The 22,328-nt window shown below is 37.0% G+C and overlaps 1 long non-coding RNA gene across 4 annotated transcripts in view; it reads right to left on the bottom strand.

Annotated features, from left to right (window-relative positions):
- Positions 1–22,328, bottom strand: part of LOC131904633 (uncharacterized) — a 55,337-nt gene that overhangs the window by 11,750 nt on the left and 21,259 nt on the right. For 2 of the 4 annotated variants that reach the window (XR_009377785.1, XR_009377784.1), the window contains exon 4: positions 20,791–20,968. The exons of the other annotated variants lie outside the window; for them this stretch is intronic. This is a non-coding gene — a long non-coding RNA (uncharacterized LOC131904633). Of the gene's footprint in view, positions 1–20,790; positions 20,969–22,328 lie in introns of those variants that run through there. 4 annotated transcript variants of the gene reach the window in all.

Below are 22,328 nucleotides of genomic sequence, written 5' to 3'. Positions count from 1 at the left end.
CTCTGGGCCATCCAGTCTCTGGGTCGTGATGCTCCATTCAGTGTCATGGGTGAGCTCACTTTTGTGCTAATGGTCTCATGCTGGACCAGTCATTGATGGTCATTCCCTCAATCTCTACACTATCCTTACCCCAACGTATCCTATAGGCAGGACAGATTGTAGGTCGAAGGTTATAAGGATGAGTTGGTGTCTCAATATCACCACTGGTAGTCTTGCCTGGAGTTACCAGTTCTTTATAAAGCATTAAACAACCATTCAAATAATGCATCTATATGTGTGATTGTGTTCAGATGCTGTTTAAGACAAATCACTGGTAAAACAAAAAAAAAAAAAAAAATGTCAGTGGTTCTCAGAGAAACAGAACAGGGCCCAGAAGTGATAGTATATAAATTAAAGCTTTCAAAATATAAACTTACTGAAATGTAAAGGTTAATATGTAGGTTAAAAAACAAGGGAAATGCAAACTGAACATGATCCCTATAATGAGTAATTAAGGAATAGCTAAAAAACAATCCAGGTACTAGAAGCAGTACACATATGAAAAAGAAAGGATCTTTTGAAAGTAATCATCCAAACACACAATTGAAATCTGAACTGATAAGTAAAATAAGAAAGTTTTTAAAATTATTTTATATAATTTTTCAGGTTCCATAATCGTTAACTGTCACTTTTTGAGATAAAACAATAATTTATCTGACCCAATAATTGTGACTCTATCTTATTTAACAGTAATTATGATGTTTGTATGAGAAACCTGAAGTTTGATAAGTTAACCACTGGGTTTAGTGATGAGTGTAGAATTATTAATAAGTCAGAAATGCCCACTGAATTCCAGAATCAAACGAAGGTAGTAAATATTTGTTGAGTAACAACTTCTTCCAAATTGAAGTAGTCCATCTTGGAAAATGCCTCATTAAGACTCAGGAAAAACTAACCTGTAATAGGTGGTGATCTATGACTTACCCTCCAGAATGTGACAATAAGGCTGTATTGCTGGAGACCCTGCACAGCTGAGATACGGGATGTGGAGATATCCAGCTGGCATCATCTGGAAGCTACAGCTTAGCCTTCTAAGTGCTGGAAGGTGCTATACATACTCCTGGAGGAGAAATGTCATTATCAGTCACAGCTATTGCCTGGCAAGGTTTGTCCACTAGTGCAGTACTGGTACAAATGTTGTGGGAGTAACCATTAATGATTTTATTGGGTTCAAGGCTTGCTCCAGGAGATGAAGCCCATATATGACACTGCCAATGAGGTCAAGAACCTGTGGCTAGATAGTTCATGGACACTAAGAAAAAAAAAACTACTAGTTTTATTCTGCTAAAAAGAAGGTGATAAAAGTATTCCTGATGATGTATGGCTATCTCCATTCTTGCAGTAGATGGCAATTAACACCGGAACCCACAGCTGCTCAATGCTCAAAGAATATGAGACTTCAGAAGGGTAGGGCCTAAATGGAGTGTTATATCACTTCTGTTCTAGTTACTGTTCTGTTGCTGTTAAGAGACACTGTGACCTAGGTAAATCTTCTAAAAGAATGCATGTAATTTGGGTGACTTACTTACAGTTTTAGACAGTCAGTTATCATTGTGGCAGGAAGCAGACAGAGATAGTGTTGGAATACTAGCTAAGAACTTTTATATTTGATCTGTAGGCAGAAAGTGTCAGTCGCGGGGCCTGATACAGACTTTTGAAACCTCAGAGTCCACCCTCAATGGCATAGCTCCTCCAAGAAGTCCACAATTCCTAATCCTTCCCATACTGTTCCACTAACTGGGATCAAGAATTCAAATATATGAGCCTATGGGGGCCATTCTCATTCAAACCACCACAATATGCATTCCACTCATACCTTGGAACTCTACACGGAACAGGCTAAGGAACCATTATAAGTGTCAGGGGCGGCAGAAAACTTCAAGAAAACAGTGTTTTCCAGACACACAGGGAAGACACATATATGAACTCGTAGATATTATGACAGTATTCACAAGATATGCACAGGCTGAAGTTTCTTCTGCCCTTTCCTGAGGAGCTTTTGTATTTGATTGCTGCTGAGAAAGGGGAAGTCAGTTTCCTTGAAGGACTTAAACCTTTTATATCAACCATACTCCAAGGTTGGCCATGCATTCAGGAGAAGCTAGTTCACAAAAAAATGGAAAAATACATGAAGTAGAGTGGGTAGAGATATGGGAGAGAGTCTGGGAAGAGTTAGAGGCGATGAATATGATCAAAATTATATGTTGTTCAATCATTTGAATATGCTCTTATATTGTATGAAATTAACAAAGAATAAATAAAATATTATTTAACTATAAAACTTCAGGAAGTAAACAAAATTTACAGGTCTCCAAAAGCAGAAACTTTGAAGGTCACAAAGCTTCTCCCAAATGAGTTACAAGTATTAAACTTCAGATAAGTGGTAGGTTAGCCACACTGCCAGCATGTCTGCACAGATCTCCTGGAATTCAGAATTTCTGAGTCATTCCCAGTGCTGAAGATGAACTGGAATTACAGATTGCTGTGAGGTGCCATGCAGGTTCTGAGAATCAAGCACAGGTTGTATAAAGAGCACCCATTGCTCTTAACCATGGAGAACTGTCTCTAGTTGATCTATAGTTGTATTATTAAATATGTCAGTTATGAGATATCATAAGTAACATCAAAGTATGCATTGAAATATATATATATTTGCAACTTGCTATGGAATGATATTATATGCCCATTCTGTCCAATTACTTTGTGATGTTTGTGAGCTCAGTGTTTGTCTTTTGGGGCACTCAGAAGTTTGCATTAATTTAGTTACTACTGAATAAGAGAGACTATCCTGGTTAATGCCCCAGATCATAAAAAATTAAAATATTAATCTGTTTTCATTCTCTGGATGCTCCTGCACTGATAATTTTAATGATAGCTATTTAATCATTCCAATAGCGTCTGGTTAGTAAAAGAGCCCTAAACTTTTTATTATGTCAATTATGCAAATGATTTGGCTGTGGTTACTATCGGCGTGCCTAAAGGGACAGATTATGAGGAGTTTCATGTAAGTTTAAATTTTCTTTGGTCCTCGCTGTTATCCAGAGACACACAGTCGTAGCTGAGGATGGTTCTCTGAAGAAAAACTGAAAGCAGCCCCAAGGTGGTACTGTCTGGTATGAGGAAAGCCCAGTGCTACTGCTTTTAGACCCACATCTTCCATGTTGTGATTAGAGACTAAAATATAATCACAGATTGAACAGAACACAAGCAGAGACAAAAATGTTTTTAGAAGATATTATTGGATGGTTTTCTTTTCTTAAAGAGGAAGAAACTAAAGTGAGCTTGGATGGATTCCCAGATTGCATATCTGCCTGTCTAAATCACACCTGAGAAGTGGAACCTAACAGATGGGAGTGAGAGGGACTAAAGAATGGTTTCTTTTGAATTTTATGTGCCTATAATCACAATGGCTTACACTCATTACAACAAAGAGTCTTTATGCTGGCAGACACTCCTGTAAATGTAGACTGTACCACCTGTGTGTCAAACAAATAGGTACAGGTGCAATTGTGGGCTCCCTTGATGAACAGGATAAATGTCTAGTTATACATATACATGTCATTCTATCAGTTCATTCCTCTTTTTCTTAGTCTTACACTATATTAAAATAACATTATGTAGAACATTATAAGTGCTGTTTAACATATCTTAATTTTCTATATTGGGGAGTATCAGTGGATCCTACCTCCTCCCTTTTCTTTTCTAAGTCTGCTCCTTTTTTTGCCTGCTCATCACTCTCTGCCTTTTCTTCTTGTTTTAAAAGATTCCACTGCTTGGTTGAGAAATACTGAGGCCATATTAAATGGTCAAAATTATTTCCTTCCTGTCTTTAAACTATGAATGTCATTTAGAAGATGTGTTGAACAAATAAAAAAAAGTTTTATTTTGAGATTACAATTTAATTACATTTCTCCCATCCCTTTTTCTCCTCCCACCTCATCTCCCATGCTTCTTTAATTTACTGCCCTCCTTTTGACTATTATTGCATGCATTATGTATTTACATATGTAGTCTTAAATATAACCTCTTCAATACATATAATGTTATTTCTATATAAATTTTAAGGGCTGGCTGACTGGTTCTGGACAGCTAATTAGTGTTTTCTTATCTGGGGAAGGCCACCTCTCCTGTTCTCAGTTTTCCAAGGCTCCTATAGTCCTCTGTGTAGGCTCTAGGCCTTGTGGCCTTTTCTCCATCCAGTTTGGCATGTCCATTGGTGTCATCCTTGTTTAGCTCATGGTTGAGCAGTCATGTTGGTGAGAATTTATGGACATAACTTAAATTGATTAATGTTGTGTAATCTTTGAAAACAAATTGAAATAATTAATGTAGTGTGTCTTAAATACAAACAACAGTACTAGAATTATGAAGTACTTGATATGTCAATTAAAGAAAACATGAATAAATAATACATCGTAAAACTAGTCCATTAAAATACAAGATGTACAATATTTATTATAATTAAAGAAGAAAGTTTCTATCAAAGTGTCAAATAGGATAGATTAAATATCTACGTGCCTTGGTTGGGAATTTTAAGTATAAAATGTTTCATCACTGCAATGATTCAGCAGTGTAAAACTGAGCAAGACAATGATCAGCAGACAGTGAGTCTGACAATGAGTTAACTGACGATGTACACCGGTCTGCTGGCGCCAACTTGCTCCTTCATAATTGTTCCACTTAATCATGAAACACAATATTGGCTAGCATTTATAGATCTCATGTCCTCAGCTTGTTGCACGGGGTTCTTTTTCTTCCCATGCAAATGTCAATAGCGATTTTTGTAAAACATGGAGGAAATGTAAAGTACAATGGGATCTGACATAAACAAAGAAGTATTAGTTGATTAATTATGATCATGAAATCTATGTTTTAAACAGAAGACAGTGTTTCATGATTTCCTCTTCCTGAAATAATGTATGATGATCACTTAGAATTAGATTTCAGAAACTCTTAATCATGCAAGATTTTCTTCATTTGACAAAACTAAGAAAAATAAAGTAAGCATTTTATATTATTACATCAAATAACCTACTGCAATAACAACTAAGCTAAATTCTTTAGTGTTTAAATTTAGTCTTCATTCTAGAGTGTTTTGTTCAGGTGGTTAGGAATAAGTGATTTGACTCTCTCTCTTATATAGTAATGTAGCTTGTTTAACCATCACTTAGAGAGAGTGGGCATAACTTATATAGGTCATATAGGTCAAAAGAGCTGTTCTTGCAACTAACCAAAGCTCATGTGTATGCCATGGCTATGAGCAGACATGGATGCACAGTTTTATCATTCTTACTTATTACCTCCTTGTTAAATTTGATTGGATTAAGTAAAATGAAAGCACAATAAACTAGTATTTCTTAATTAATTATAATCAGAATGTCATGAATTTATGAGATAATTATTTTCAAAGGACTCAGTGGAAGTTTCTGATGCACATTCCAAACACACACACACACACACACACACACACACACACACACATGCACACACACACACACACACACACACACACTCACACACAAGCTCAAATTATTTTGAATATATCATCATAAACTATGGAAAACTCATCTAAATTTGACAATAAAAAGCTCAATATTGAGACCACAGGAATTACAACTTTTGAAGATCTTGAATCTCAAGCAATAGAGGATTTGATATCCAAGATGTGGGCTGTAAGTGAGTTTAACTCTATTGTTAACCCAAGTTCACAGTCTGTGGAGAACAGATGGAAATATATGCAGAGACTCCAATAAAGGCTATTCTCAGATTAGTCAACTAAAGTACTGAGTGGCCTAATGAGCTGTCTCTGTATTCTCATTGGGGCTGGGCTGACATGAAAAAAATTTGTTCTGCTTGTGACTGTTGCTCCACAAATAAAAGGAATCCTGAATTTCTCAGGGTACATCCAAGGATTCCAGCACTCCCTGACAATAGGAATCAGTCTAAGAAAACAAAGCCCATATTCCCAAAAGATGAGTTATGGATGTTTATCATCATTTAAGGGAGTTTGGCTAAAAGTTGTTATTGGTCATGATCAGGAAAAAAGCATTACAAAGAAGTTAAATTCAAAGATCTCTTTCTAAAGGAAAATGGGGATATAATACAGAAATAATGAAATAAAAGGATAGAGTATTGAATCTACTTTAATCCAAAAAGCAACCATTAATTTCAAAATATTTTACATTGGTATAGAATTTGGCTTATTGATACAAGTTTAAACATTTTTGTTATACTATATGTATGTCTCTTGATTGGAGCATTGTACTTATGCTTCTCATTGAAAAATGTAATGTATAATTAAGAAATGCAGGCTCATAGTTAGTCATCTATAATAATCAAATTTGTCATTTTAGGTATGTTTTCAAGATTAAACAGATATATTTAGATGGATAGATACTTTTCAAACACTTCAAATACCTATAGAATATGGCATTCAAACTCTTTTAATAATATAAGGCTTTTCATGACCATGAGACATGCCTGCTCCTAACAGCACCAATTTACTTCAAAAGATGATAGGCATCGAAGAAACTCCATATGGAGTTTGCATTCTTTGTGGCAAAAGCTAGCCACCGGGCAAAGAACCTGCCCTTACCTCAATTGCTAACAATATAGTGTCCAAACTGGACCAGGATGATGGAAAAGAAAGCAACTGCCAAGGTAGGACAATCCTTCAAAATTCCCTGCTTCCCAGAAATGTCTATCTGATATACTAGACCTGCAGATCAAAGATAGATGGCCTAACATTACAGAAACACTTTGGGTGATTGTCCAGGCAGCTAGATGTCCCTGTCATTAGATAGTATTACAAACTTCTGGAGTCTTTGATGGAGTTAAAGACTAAATAGTTTAACTTATAGTTTTCCTTAGTAATGATAAAATGTAAATTAGGTATAAAACTTTAGACACACAAAAGTAAGATAGATAATAAAGTATTTTCCTAAAGTGGTCAAGTACAAATGTACTGAATATTATTGTAATTCTTACTTGATAACTGTTTTTGATACATATATGTTAACAAAATGATAATTTTAAAAGCTTCGGTTTTTTTATTAAACAATAGGGAGTGTTGTAGAATAATCCTTTCATACACTATGTGTATGCATTGCTCTCATTGGCTTAATAAAGGGCTAACTGGCCAATGGTAGGCAGGAAGAGGTTAGGTGGGAGTGGCCAAATTGGGAAAGCACTGGGAAGAAGAAAAGCAGAGTCGAGAGCCAGATGCAGAAAAAGAAACATGGGAAGTTCATAGATGACATAAACAAGCCTTGGGGCAGCATATAGAACAATAGAAATGACTTAATTTAAGTTAAAAGAGCTAGTTAGTAACAAGCTTAATTTATTGGCTGAGCATTTATAATTAATAATAAGCCCCTGTGTTGTTATATGGGGAGTGGCTGGTGGGACAAAAAAGGTCACCTATAAGACAAAACAAATTCTAAAGCAACTATAGACGTACTTCAAGAACAACTAAATGTGGAGTACATGTCACTCACTGGCAGCAATTTGATGATGCTATTCATGTGCAAAGATGCTACACATTATTCACTGTTTATCAGCAAACAAAAATAAAATCATAACAAATTATAGCTATGTACCCATTAAAATGACAGAGTTAAACTGAATATAAAAGTGTGTCACAAGAATATAGAACACCTGGGGCTTTCATATTCTGGTGGTGAAAGCACCAAAAGGAACTACAATTTAGAAAAAAAAAATATGTTTACCACAAGACCTACTCAGTTTTTCTACTTTGATATGTATATAAGAAGAAAAATAGTGTGTATCTATTCAAAGATTGGTATTTGGCACTCATAAAACTTCATTTAAAATCACCAGAAGTGAAAATGCCAAATTTCTATCAGCAGGTAAAAGCTAGACAAATTACAGCATGTCTCTTACAGTAGATTATCAGAATATAGTGTATTAATGGAACATAAATACAAAGGAAACTATTATACATATATGTTACAGCATAGGTGAATCACAGAATTACAGCACTAGGTGAAAACACCAGGCCAAAAAGTAAAAGCATGTGCTTTATGATTGATTCCTTTGTTTTAATCCCACAATTTATGAGCTTGGGATGTATATAAAAAAAGATAAAATCTTACAACTTTTAATAGAAACGTCAAGACAGGTATCTCTTTCATTCCATCATTGGATAGATTGAACAAATCAATCAAACTTCAGAAATTTAGAATTGTCAACAGTCTGCTAATTAAAGGAGAAATAGGAGATAAGAAAGGCTGCCAGGAGCCATCCCCGACAGTGGATGTCTCCCAGCAGAGGATGTAAGGAGTCGGCAGGGGAAGGAAGTGAGCAAGGCCATGGTGGTCCAGAGAATCTTGCAGCCTGACTGACTAGCAGACAGAATGCTTCTTTTTTTATACAGAATTTAGTAAGCAGGGATACATTCATGATGTAACAAAATGTAGATCATATAATATTTGGTTTTGGACATGTGTTTCATTTCCTTTTGCTCATTTTTTAGTCGTCATTAATAAACTATGACAGAACAGAATTATCATTTCCAATCATTTTCCCTCAAGTTTTGACATCAATAATAAACAGAGTTATCATTCTTTCTCATTAACCCCACAGCCCAGTTTTTGAGAATGTAGAGGCATATGACAGTCTGTGCTCAGGCTGGTTGCTTTGGTTGCTTCAAGGACAAACAAAATCTTCAACCACCCTGGGCATTTTGCCATGTCTCAAGCAGTGTATTATTAACTCCTAGTGGTCAGAGTGCCCAGGAAAATTCCTCAGGCTAAAGCTGATTCAGTTATTATTCAAATTCTGGCATAATATAATCAATATCCACATTTATAACTTTATAAAATTAGTCTATATGTCTAATCCTGGCATTTTGTTGTTCCTTGGTCGTATGACATTACAGTGGCTCTACACAAGCTAACTTCTAAGAGAGGGAGGTCTTAACACCTCATACTTTTGTCATCTTTTCATTCCATACTTTGCTCATCAATATGTCTCTGTATATAGCAGAGTTGTATGCCATGTAATTGTCTGAGTGTACAGTGGGAAGAGGCTTGTAATCTGGATTGCGGACAATTCCTCTAGCCCACAAAATCTTGCTGACCTTTTTAATTTTACTTTGTTTTGGCTATCTTGTTCCTGTGTAAGTACAGAGATAGATGTATCAAGAATGCCTAATAGCCTCACAAAGAGACCTCTGGCTTCTTTATGTGTCACAACCTCCAAGGCATAAGGAAGACCTTCAAGTAGATAAGGATATCTCCCTCAAAGTGAGGGGAGGATGTATGTTCAGGACTTTCCTGGGTAAACTTAGAAGCAGCATTCCTGACAGAAGCCATAAATGATTCATAAGGAATTTTCCATCAATCCAATATCCTCAAATTGTACAAATATTAAAAGTGCCCCAAGTATGTAACAGGTAGAGATGAAAACCAAAGTTGGCATGGCAGCCATCATGTGACTCAGCTTTGCTGGATCTTTGTCAAGCAGCTGTGTTGGCTTTATGACTTCTACCATTCCATTCAGATATGACTGTGCCAGAAGTCGGGGCAGGGGGGAGAGAATAATAATGATGGGAAAGGAAGAAAAGGTGAAGGGAGGGAGGTAGGGAAGGATGGCAGTGACAGACTCTGACAGAGTATAGAAACCTGTCAATGGAAAGCTCACACTCATATCTTGATTATTCTTGAGTATGCGCATACCACTTTGAAAAATATCCTCACAGTAACAATGTATTTTTAAACTCACTTTTTTATGCCAGTAGCAGAAGATGAAGGTCAATTTATATCCTTGGATAATTTCACAAGGCAAAAATCAATTACAAAATTTGTATGACCTTGTATTAGTTACTTTTCTGTTTCTGTGATAAAACACCATGCCGAAGGCAACATGAAGGAAAAGCTTGTTTGGGCTTACCAGGTCCAGATGGTTAGAGTGACGACTCATGATGTGGGAGAAGAAGCTCAGTGGCAGGATCAGGATGCTAAGAGCTCACATCTTGACCCATAAACACAAAGCAGATCAAGCAAGCTAGAAATGCCATGAGACTGTACACTCTGAAAGTTCCCCTCCAGTGACATATGGTCATATCTCTTAAACCTCCTAAACACTGCCATTATTTGGAGACTGAGTATTCAAATGGCTGAGACTGCATGGGACATTTCAAATTCAAACCATCATGGAGCTTAATTTTAAAATGGGCACTTTATGTCCAGCAAAACACTTTTAGCAAGTTAGTCATTTGGGGGAGCAAATGAAGCTCTGAGTGAGTAAAGTCCTGCTTGACTGACATCCACAGTGTTTTCACAAGGACCATAGACTCAGAACCATGAAAGAGTGGTAAAACTCACCCCTTCTGGTGAGATTAAGAAAAATGGCAAAGCCTCTTTCCTGGTCCAAGTGCGAATGTAGATAGTGTGTGCAGAAATATCATCATAGCTTTCCCCCTCCAAATATTTACAGCCTGAAGACTGCTTCCCTGCAGAGACTGCACCTACTGAGACTAGGTAAATCTGCCTCTTTTATCCAGATGTATAGCAAAAATCCCACCTCCTGTATATAATAACCCCACTTTCTTGTTCAGCTGTGTGCCAAAACTCTTCATTTCTGTTCAACTCTATGTGATAAACATACCGAACTTTCAAGATGCTGAGATTTTCTGTCTGAGAGCTGCTTTTCTTTATTCCCTTGCTACTCCCAATCATGTCCATCTGTAGCATCATACAAGGTCAGGGGAAGGCATTATACCCTCAGAAGCAGAATGAAAGGATTGAGAAAGGTGTTTATTTTAAATTATTATAAGGAAAATGTTACTATTATATGATTAGTGAAAAATAAAAATAAAATGCTTTCTTTGTATGTGAATTATATATTTTAACTAGCATGATTAAGCATATTTTTTTGTATGACTGTATATGTGTGTGGGTACCTGAATATAGAGAGGAGACTGTGAGAAAGGGGAGCAAATTCTTAAGAGGAAGAGGGAAAAGAGAGGGTAGTGGACTGTGTGACATGAAAACAGAAATGAGGTCGAATTTGGAGGGAAAAGAGAACCAGCCAGAGAGACACAGTGGGAAAAGTGAAGGGAATGGAGAAGGAAAATGAACAAAGTCTAATGATTATATTCATATGAATATATCCTAATCTATCATAGTTATGCTTGCTTAAAAGTTGTATATAACAATAACAGTTCGAGAAAGAGAGGCCACAAATTGAAAGCAAGCTGGGGAACATTAGAGAGTTTGAAGAGAGAAAAGGGAAAGATGAAAATAGTATAGTTTTATTTTATTCTTAAATATAAAATAAACAAATGAGAAAATAAGCAAAAATTATAATGAAATATAATAAGAAGAGATCTTATGTGGATAATTTTTCCTCATTGTAATATCATGCAATTAGGTCATTTCTATTCATGAAATTGGATGCAGAATGCGTTCATTGTTATAAAAGACAATTGTATTTTCCTGTGTCATTCCAACTTCTCTACAGTACCTCTACAGTAAACTGGATCCTCCTACATAAGTTAAAATAAAATGATCCTTCATAAACATGTCAACATACCAACCTGATGAAGTCAATTACTCAATTAAGTCTGTATTTTTTAGATGATGCTAGGCTGGATCAAGTTGAGAGTTAATGCTCTTTAGGACTTCATATTTTCCTCTGCAACATTTTGGGATGTGATGATACAAATTTTGAATGATGTTTTGTCATTTTCTAGCCTAATTTATAATTTCGTACAAATTAAAAACTCATACTTATGCTCCTTAAGAATGAGTTTATAAATTTCCCATTACTCCTGCTCTTATGTTGGCCTTATTGGTGGGTGTCATAAGTTATTTATTTTTTAAATGTATTAACCACCACGGACAGCTGCACAAAATACAAACAGTTTTCTCCACTCTCAAATAGTCATGTTGTGTTTCTGTAGTCCTACTTAGTGAGAAATAAGTCTATTCTATGTTAGAGTATAAGAAATTAAATCACATATTCAAGCTACGTACCATCACCTGTAATAATATGATTAGTAATACATTTCTTCTGCTTGACTTCACTGAGCAGCCATGAATACAGAATCATGCACAAAGAAGTAAGGCTCTCATTTGGTAGAGCATCACCCATAACAATTTCTACAGAGAGTAAGTATTATTTTAAATCTAGTTATCTGCATCAGAAGTATATTACTGTCTGTATTTATTTCAACCATGCTTAGAAATTTGTTTTCACTATATTTGCAAATCTGAGACTCTAACGGTATTTAATGTATGACCATGAAATAAGTCGAGAGAAAAGCAGGCAATACAATAATATCACATCTTTAGGAATACTTGAGTGTTACGCGTCAGCAGTTAAAAACATTCAATTGCTGTGGGATGTTCTGTATGCTGTGAATATGTTGCTCTGATTGGTTGATAAATAAAAAGCTGACTGGCCAGTAGCCAGGCAGGAAGTATAGGCAGGATAAATAGACAAAGAGATTTCTGGGAAGAGGAAGGCTGAGTCAGGAGATGCCAGCCTGCCTTCCAGGGAGCAGCATGTAATAGTACACAGGTAAAGCCATGGAACACATGGCAAAATATAGATGAACAAAAATGGGCTGAGTTTAAGTGTAAGAGCTAAGCTAGTCAGTGGTAGGCCTGAGCTAATGGCTGAGCAGTTTTAATTAATATAAGCCTTTGTGTGTTTACTTGGGTCTGAGCAGCTGTGGAGCAGGTGAGACATGGGAAAACTTCCAGCTACATTCAATATTTTCTACTCTGCTACTTATCTATCAGTATCTCAATGTTTTTCTGTTTCCCAAGGGACTATAGATAATAATTGGACCTGTGAAGCAAATATTCCTAAATGAATAACCTTATACTGTTATAGGTTAAAAGGCAGACCTAAAAGACATGCCCTAATAAAAAATGTGAAATGTGATATTAATGGCTTAAAGTTGTGTACTTCTCTTGCAACCTCCACTGTTAATAACCTCTGTTATCACAGATAAAACGGAGGCAGTAGTCATTACTAAAATGGATTTTCTGGCAAAATTAGACATCACCTCCACAAATCAATAATCATTTGAAGCTAACAGGGTGATTAAATGACCTCCTTTTTATTTTAGCTCATGTTGACTTGCTTTTTAATCTTGATTTAGAGGCAAACAGCTAGAAACAAAGATAAACTGAGGACTTAGAACATTAGAACTGTGACTTGGGGCCTACTCATTATAGAGGTTAAGGGCTCCCTCCCTTCAATCGGGGATTTTCTAGTTAATCAATTCATTCTGAAAGAAAAACTGCACATTCTATGTACAGACTGTCTAAATAGCACCACCTAAGGCCATTTCTACTTTTTCAGGATATGCACCATTAGCTTTCCCATGGCAGGTGCTATATTTTTTTATTTAATAATTTACCATGCCCGTGGTGCTTGGGGTTATCTTTCAAATGACTGATAATATTGTCATTAATTCTTTTCACCCATGAAGTTTACCCCTCCTCTCTCTTTATTGTCCAAAAAAGAATTGCCTCAAGTCAGTAGCAAATGAAATCTTCTGTCCAACTTTTTTCCCTATGATGTTTCTAAGTAGAGCTCTTAATAGTTTGAATTACTATAGTTCCAATTCTTTCATAAAATTTTGATAATAAAAATGTTAATATGTAGTATGTAAGGAAGAGATGGGATGGCCACATAAAAGAAACCAGGTCACCTATATTGAAGAAAATTGGAGTGCATTGATCTAGAGATAGAAAAACAGTTCCCATTTATTTAACACTTAATATGTGGAGAACACTTACTTTTTAAATTTATTTTATTTTTATTTTCGTGAAATGATGTCTGTGGGCTGTGCTGCTGCTGGGGGCCATGTCTAGTTCTGTGACCCTGCTGTGGCTGGGGTCCTTATTCATGTCCCTGGCTTGTGTTACAACCAAAGGCCATACAGATGTCTGTGGTCTGTGCTACCACCTGAAGTCATTGATATCCATGCCCCATGCTGCCATGGGGTCAGGGGGTGCATATTGACATGACTGACTTGTGCTGCCACCTAAGCTTATATTGATGTCCCTTGTCTGGGCCATCTCCAAGGGTCTTGTCTGAGTCCGTGGTTTTACTGCCTCTGGGGGCTCTGTTCTTGGTCTGTGCTGTTGCTAGAAGCCATGTGGAAGCCCATAATTCATGCTCCCACTGAGTGTAAAGAGCAATGAAGCTACTTTTGTGATGATATCAATGACTGTAGATGCACAGTTTAAAAAAATGGGACATGGAAGGCTTCTGTGACAATCCCTACCCCCACCTCCACCCCCAAAAGTAACAGACTAAATAAGCAGAAAGCCATCAAAGAGAACTTTTTAAAAATGTGATAAGGATGCTAAGGTATAGCTGTCCACAACTGATTGTTTCTGGCTGGGATGTGGGAGGGGAATGTCTCAGTTCAATTTAAGGGGCAGGTTGCTGAGATTTTGACCATGTTACCATGAGTATTCAGATAACACAAGTTGAACTGTTTTTCTGTTTTTATTTCATTTTATCTTTATTTTCATGGGCATGTCACAAGGGTAAGGGTGTGGACATGGAAGAACTGGAAAGTGAGTGTGATCAGAGTGTATGATGTAAAATTCCCAAAGAATTAGTAAAAATATTATGATGAAAAAATGTAATTACATCAGTTCTCCCCTTTCCTTTCTTCTTTTTCATGCAACCCTTCATTGCTTTCTCTCAAACTAGTGTCCTCTATTTCTTTAGTTGTTGATATTGATATTATAGGGGTGTGTGTGTGTGTGTGTGTGTGTGTGTGTGTGTGTGTATGTGTGTCTCTGTAATCCTAAGTGTAAATACTAACTGTTTAGTCCATATAATTTTACTTGTGTACCAGTCATTTTAGGGCTGGGTTGACCAGCTGGTGTTGGATCAGCAATGGGGTCTCCTCCTTGGGGAAGACTATTTCTCTTGCTCTTAGCATTCCTTAACTGCCTGTAGTTCTTTGTTTGAGGCGAAGGCCCCATGATATTTCTTCCTTCCATGTTAGCATGTTTGATGCTGTCAGCCATGTTCAGGTCTTGCTTGTGCATTTGTGTTGATGAAACTTCATGAGTGCAGTTTCTCTGATATGTATAGGAGACACAATCTCACAGGAAACTTCCTGGTTTTCTAGCTACATTTCCCACCTCCTCTTGGATCCCTGAGACTTAGGTTTGGGAGTCATGTTGTAGATGTAACAGTTGGTGCTAAGTACCACAGGGCCACTTCTTTGATCTTTTATGGTTTTCTGTAACAGTGGTCTCTCTTGCAAAGAGAAAAAAGAAAGTTTGATGAGAGGTGAGATGTACACATATATGTGAGTATAAGGACAAATACTTACAATGCAGTTAGGAGTTATGCAGGTTCAGTCATGTGGTGGTTGTGGGTTCTTCTCCAATATCCATGACTTCACTATCCCTGGATAACTAACTAGATTTCCAGGACCAGGCATGTTTTCCATCTTGGACTGCTCTTAAATCCAATTGAGAACTGTTGGTTACCACTGGGACATGCCACTGCTACATGTGAATATGGTGCTGCTGTGGATGGTCTGTATGTCAAGTGTGTTGCTGATTGGTCAATAAATAAATTGCTGGTTGGCCAGTGGCCAGGCAGGAAGTATAGGCGGGACAAGGAGGAGAATAAAGCTGGGAAGTGGAAGGCTGAGTCGGAGACACTGCCAGCCGCCATGATGAGAAACAGCATGTGAAAATGCTGGTAAGCCACGAGCCATGTGGCAACGTATAGATTTATAGAAATGGATTAATTTAAGCTGTAAGAAGAGTTAGCAAGAAGCCTGCCATGGCCATACAGTTTGTAACCAATATAAGTTTCTGTGTTTACTTGGTCGGGTCTTAGTGGCTGTGGGACTGGCAGGTGAGAGAGATTTGTCCTGATTGTGGGCCAGGCAGGAAAACTCTAGCTACATGGTGCCATGCTAGTTATTGTTGTGGTTCATAGGCATCATAGCTGATTAGAATTGCTGGTTGATTCCCTCCCTTGAAAGATTGCTTGGTACATTCTTGTACCATCAAGGAAGATCCAGCTTGGATCCTCTCAGTCTTGTGTATAAATTTCATGCTGCCTTCAGCAAGAGGGACTTATCTGTGACCTCCAATAGACTACCAAGGGCTACAGTAATACCCTATACTGTTTGGTGAGTCTCTTGGACAGCACTGATCAACATGCAAAGAGAGGTATCTCATGCCTAGTACTGGGGCTTTCCTTAGGTAGTCTATGGCCCTTAGGAAAATATTATTTCCCAAGAAGAAAATTTTCTTTTAAATTATATATAATATATACACTTATATGTAATATATGTAATTTTAAAGAAATAGATTTAAAATTTAAAAAATACTAATATTACATATGCAAATAGGCAAGTAAAATGTGTTATTTTTTGCTTGCAGTAAATATATTTAAACATATATAATTAAACAAATCAATAAACTGTATTAGTAAAAATTTTGTTTGATTCTTTATCTAGATAGAAATGGTGTAATCAAGCATATACATAATCTCACTTACATACACAAAGGAGAAAAACAAACAAAAATAGAGTTATCCACACAGATATAAATATATTTAGAGTAATAGGTGATTCCATAGACATTAAACAAAGTGAAAAATATTTACTTTTATGAATGAAACCAATGATAGGGACATTTTTGATATGTCACCATCCATTGCACTTATTTTCCACATTTATTTATTAGGATTAATTTCTATTGTCAACTTGACTAGATTTATAATAATCACAGAACATATCTTATGTGTGTCAATGCATGTATTTCCAGAAAGACTTAATGAGAAGGGCAGAACCACCTTATCTTTGGATGGTGTCATCTGGTAGCTGAGGCATCAGACTTAATAAAAAAGAAAAATGAGGAAAGTACTAGGTCTTCATTGCTCTTTGCTTCTTGACAGCAGACGCAATATGATGACCTGCCTCCCACTCCTTCTGCCATTACATTCCCACAGGGATAGATTGCATTCTTGGACTTTAGTTAAAATAAGCTATTTCTCCTTTAAGGTACTTTTCTCAAGATATTTTGTTGTACAAAGAAATAAGCAAATAATGCATAAAATTGATATAAAGAGGGAGAATATTTTTGTTAAAAATCTTGACTATTTATTTCTTTGAATTTTAGAGCTGCCATGTAAGAGGAATATGGAAGAGTTTCAAACTTTGAGTTGGAAGACACATAGAATGCTATAATTAAAATTTAATGGACATTCTGAAGTAAGTTTGGAACACCAAAATGCCAAGGGAATGTGGGCAGTGAAGGCCTAACTCCTAAGGTTTCAGAAGGGAAAAGGGATTATCTAAGGAACTGGGCTAGAGGTCATGCATGTTATACTCTGGAATAAAATTTTCTTCTGCCAATTGCCTAAGAATTTGAGTAAGACTATTAAAAAAATAATAATGGACTGTGGTGGTTTGAATATGAATGGACTCCATAGACGCATGTGTTTGAATTATTGGCCCATAGGAAGTGGAGCTCTTAGGAGTATGGCCTAGTTGCAGTAAGTGTGGCCTGGTTAGAAGACGTCTGTCACTATGGGGGTGGGGTTTGAGGTCTCAGTAAGTTAACTGTGGATCAAGATGTGAAACTTTCAGCTCCTTTTCCTGCACCATGTTCACCTGCATACTACCATGTTTCCCACAATGATGATAATGGACAAAACATTTGAAACTGTAAGTCAGACTAATTAAATGTTTTCCTTTACAGAAGTTATCATGGTCATGGTGTCTCTTCGTAGCGAAAGTAACACTAACTGAGACAGAAATTTATACCAGGAACTGGGTTATTGCTATGATAGGCTGAACTGTTTTTGCTTGGAGGAATGTGAACTTTGGAGTAGAAAATCATTTGAATGAACTCTTTAAGTGAGGCTCAATGGGCCATCCTAGCAGGAACATGGAAGATAGTGGTACTGAGTGTGATTTGTACTGTGGAGACCTGGATCAAAATTTTTCTGAAGAAAATAATGTTAATATGGTGTGTAGAGACCAGTCTTGTGATATTTTGGTGAAGACTATGGCTGCTTTTTGCCCTGTCCAAAAAGTCTACATGAGGCTAAAGTGAACAGTTTGGGATTAATCTCATTTATAGAGGAAATATCAAAACAGCCTAGTATTGACTCTGTCATATAGTTATCAATGTTCAGTCTTATGAAAATCTATAGTGAAAAAGAGCAAGCTGAGAAAGGAAAAATATAAAGTGTACAATTTGAGTAGAAAGGGTTCACCCAGGAAGTAGAATGAAGCTAATTCCTGTGCCCAAAGACATAAATAGATTAAGAAACAGAATAAAGGGAGTAGTAACCTCAGGACAAAACCCTAGCCAGCTAAGCTCTCATCTTCCGAAAAGGAAATAAAGAATAGCTTTGGTCCAAGCATGGAGGAATATCCCATTAATCCCAGCACTCAAAAGACAGAGGTAAGCAAATCTCTGAGTACAAGGCTCTGCCTAGTCTACAGAGAATGTTCCAGGACAGCCAAGTTTAGGCAGAGAAGGAAACCAAGGAAAAAAGAAAGCTGGTGAAGAAGTAAATGAACAAAGAGTCCATGCTCCATCTCCAGCAAGTAGCAGAACTTGGCAGCTTCAGCCACATAGTCCTTTTTTAGAATCAAGAATACACAAAATGGGTTATGGAATTTCTCTTTGTGACTAAGAAAAGCTGCTGAAGCCAGATGTGTGTCAGACTCTCTCTGCATGGAGGCCCAGAGGGGCCATTGTATCAAGCTGTGAAGTTGAAGCCTGGATTGCCTTAAAGGCCCCAAGATGTTGGACATGCTAGTTGTGGAATACCAGCTGAGGAAAGCTGTTAACATTGAGTGTAACCAACCTAAGAGAGAGAAGTATGTTGCAGTCAACAAAGCTGAAACAAGTTCGAGATCTGAAGAAAACTTTGATATCAGACTTGGAGATACAGAACTTGGAGTTTGCCCAGCTGGTTTTTGGCCTTGCTTTGGTCTAGTATTTCTTCAAAATGCTCCCTTTCCTCCATTTTGAAATGGTTGTGTATATCTTCTGCCACAGTATGTTGTAAGTATATGATCTGCATCTTGATTTTGATTTTTACAGGGATTACAGTTAAGAGATTGCATGAGGGGCTGGAGAGATGGCTCAGCAGTTAAGAGCACTGGCTGTCCATTCCAAAGGTCCTAAGTTCAATTCCCAGCAACCAAGTGGTGGCTCACAACCATCTGTAATGAGATCTGATGCCCTCTTCTGGCCCTCTTCTGCAGGTATACATGCAGGCAGAACACGCTGTACACATACATAAAAATAAATCTTGAGAGAGAGAGAGAGAGAGAGAGACAGAGACAGAGACAGAGACAGAGACAGAGAGACAGAGACAGAGAGAGAGAGAGAGAGAGAGAGAGAGAGAGACAAAGAGAGAGAGACAGAGAGAGAGATTGCATGAATCTCAGAAGAGACTTTGAACTTTGGACTTTTTAACAAGTTTGAAACTGTTATAGACTATGGAGATTTTTGAAATTGGACTAAATGCATTTTGCACTATGTTATAGGTGCATCTATGGGGACCATGGAGTGGAATGTGGTGATACGAATAGGAATGCCCCTATAGAATTGTGTGTTTGAAAATTTGGCCCATAGGGAGTGGAACTATTAGGAGAAGGCCTTGTTGGAGAAGGTTTGGCCCTACCGGTAAAAGTCTGGCTCTGTAGGGGCAGGCTTTGAAGTCTCAGCCATTTCTTTTTCTGCTGCCTGTAGATCAAGTTGTAGAATTCTCAGTTCATTGTCTTGTACCATGTCTGCAAGTATGCCACCATGTTTCCCACTATGATAATGGATTAAACCTATGAAACTGTAAACCAGCCTCAATTAAAAGTTTTCCTCTCTAAGAGTTAGGATGGTCATGGTGTCTCTTCACAGTAATAGAACCCCTAACTAAGACATGGACTGATTGGTTTACTAGAATAAATTTGAAGATAAGACAGTATTCAGACTATAGCATTGTTGCTACTCAGTCTTCTGATCCAGGTTTACAAGGAGGTAACGACAAGTTTAAAATAAAGATATGAAAATTGTGCAGTTTGGTGGGAAAACTAAGAGCTTAAAAATGTATTTATGTTAGTGATGACAACGTGGTTGTTAACAATGTGGTTGTTAAAGAAATTGTCCCCCAAAGAAAAATGCAAAATATAATAGAAATATGACTTGAAGCTGAGACCCCAGCCACGGAAGGCTGTATCTTATGAAAATGAGAATTCATTAGAAAAGAAAGAACTAAGCAGAGAATGCCTAGAAATGTGTTTAATCAGAGTCACCATATTAGGCAGATGGAAGAAAGTCAGGTGGTATTCAGAACTGGTAGCAGAACATGGCATCTTCATCAACATGATACTATTTTATAGGCATAAAAGATGTAATATTTTCATAGGAGTCCATAACACCATCAAAGTTGCAAAGACTTCCTGAGGCCAAGAACTGTAGGTAAAAGACAATGTCTCTATGAGGAGATTGTGAGAAACCATTGCATGAAGCTGTAAATATGAATTCTACTTTGCAATGGAGAACCAAGGGTGTCAGAGATGCTAGGATCATGTGATACCTGCTGGAGAAATCTGTAAGAACAAAATACCGCCCACTTGAGAAAGATTCCATGGGTGCCACAGGCTTCAGAGCTAGAGAGGAAAGGCTGCTCAAACATTTTTATAGTGAGATGACTCCAACAAAATCCCTATATACTAGACAAGAAGCTGCAGGGTTTGATGTTAATCCTGCTGGTTTTGTTGTTGTTCTTGTTGTTGCTTTGCTCCACTCCAATCTTTCCTTACTATATACCGCAAACTTCCTCTTTAGAATTGAATAGTTTCTCTGTACTGTTGTATGTTAGAAGTATGGGATTATTTTATTATTTTGCAGTAGTTCACAGTTAAAAGTATGTCTTTACTCTGAGAAAAGACATTGGACTTTTGAGGTTTTGAACAATGGTGGGAATGTTAAACACTATAGAGGCTTCTAAAGATGAATTAAATAATATTTTAAGATACCGAGGCAGAATACTATTATTTAAAATGGTCTGAATTGTAAGCAACAAACATAGTTTTGACAAATATTTCTCTAAATTTTATTTTATTATCAGTCTAGTGATCTTCATAGATTCTGTATCATGCCATTTAATAGTGTTTCAGAATCTTCTAATACATACTTTCTCCCAAACCTAGAATCAACTATTTCTATTAGGAGGTTTGGTTGAGAGAATTCCCACAGAGCTACAGCTGGATTAATTTCAGAGTGTTAGCACCTAGCTTTAATCTGCCTTTTGTGACTGCTACCTTTTTTTTTCCCTGTACCTTCTATGTGAATCTCTACCAAGAATTTTCTGGAGGTATAAAGCCTATGTAAACTTGGTTGAGGAAAAACCTGGAATATCACAGGTATTTCTTTACTGGGAATTTGCTTTTGGCATTGTCTCTTTGGGGAGCTTAGATAAGAGACTTGGAGGTGTGGAAATTAACTTGTTGAAAGGTGTAAATTGCAAAAGAATAAAAAACCCTTTGCTAAGCAACGGAGTTTCAGTCCAGAGCTACGAATCCACCCTGCAGCTAGAAAAGGCTAAATATCATTCTTGAGGCCTGCCTCATCTGAATGTACCAGGCTTTGCTGAGTCCCAATGCAAGGCCTTACATTTTCAGAGGAGGAGATGGGGAGTAGGTTGGGTGGGAGAAGGCTGGAGTGGGGTAGTGGGAAGAGGGAAGAGAGGGGGATCTGTGTTTGGTATGTAAAATAAATTTTAAAAAATTCTTAATAAAGAAAAGAACATCCTTGAGGTGCTTCTGTGTCTTTATTTCACAGACACTCTTGAAAACCTACACCTGATATACAACAGGTTTGATATATATGCATTACATATTTTTCAAAATCACAATCTTGGCCCTTGAGTTTCTTATTATGTTTGGGTTTTGTTGTTCCTAAAATATTTATATGAACTCAACTTAGAAGATATGTCATTTTAAAAAAAAGAGATAGAAATAGTAGGGATGAGGTACTCTAGTAGAGCTCAAGGTCCAATATATAACATTTTCTCACACAAAAGGCAGAAGGTAAATGTTTATGATGAATTCTACTAATATTTACAATATATGCAGAGTTATAGGAATTTTACTTAGATTTTTGTTTGTTTGTTTTGTTTTTTGAGATAGGGTTTCTCTGTGTAGCTTTGCACCTTTCCTGAAACTTGCTTTGGAGACCAGGCTGGCCTTGAACTCACAGAGATCTGCTGTGGATATCACTCTGTATAAATAAAATGCT

This window comes from Peromyscus eremicus, chromosome 2, assembly GCF_949786415.1.
Source record: "Peromyscus eremicus chromosome 2, PerEre_H2_v1, whole genome shotgun sequence".
NCBI classification, from domain to species: Eukaryota; Metazoa; Chordata; class Mammalia; order Rodentia; family Cricetidae; genus Peromyscus; species Peromyscus eremicus.
The sequence above is the reverse complement of the archived record's forward strand: the minus strand, read 5'-3'. Positions and strand labels throughout refer to the sequence as shown.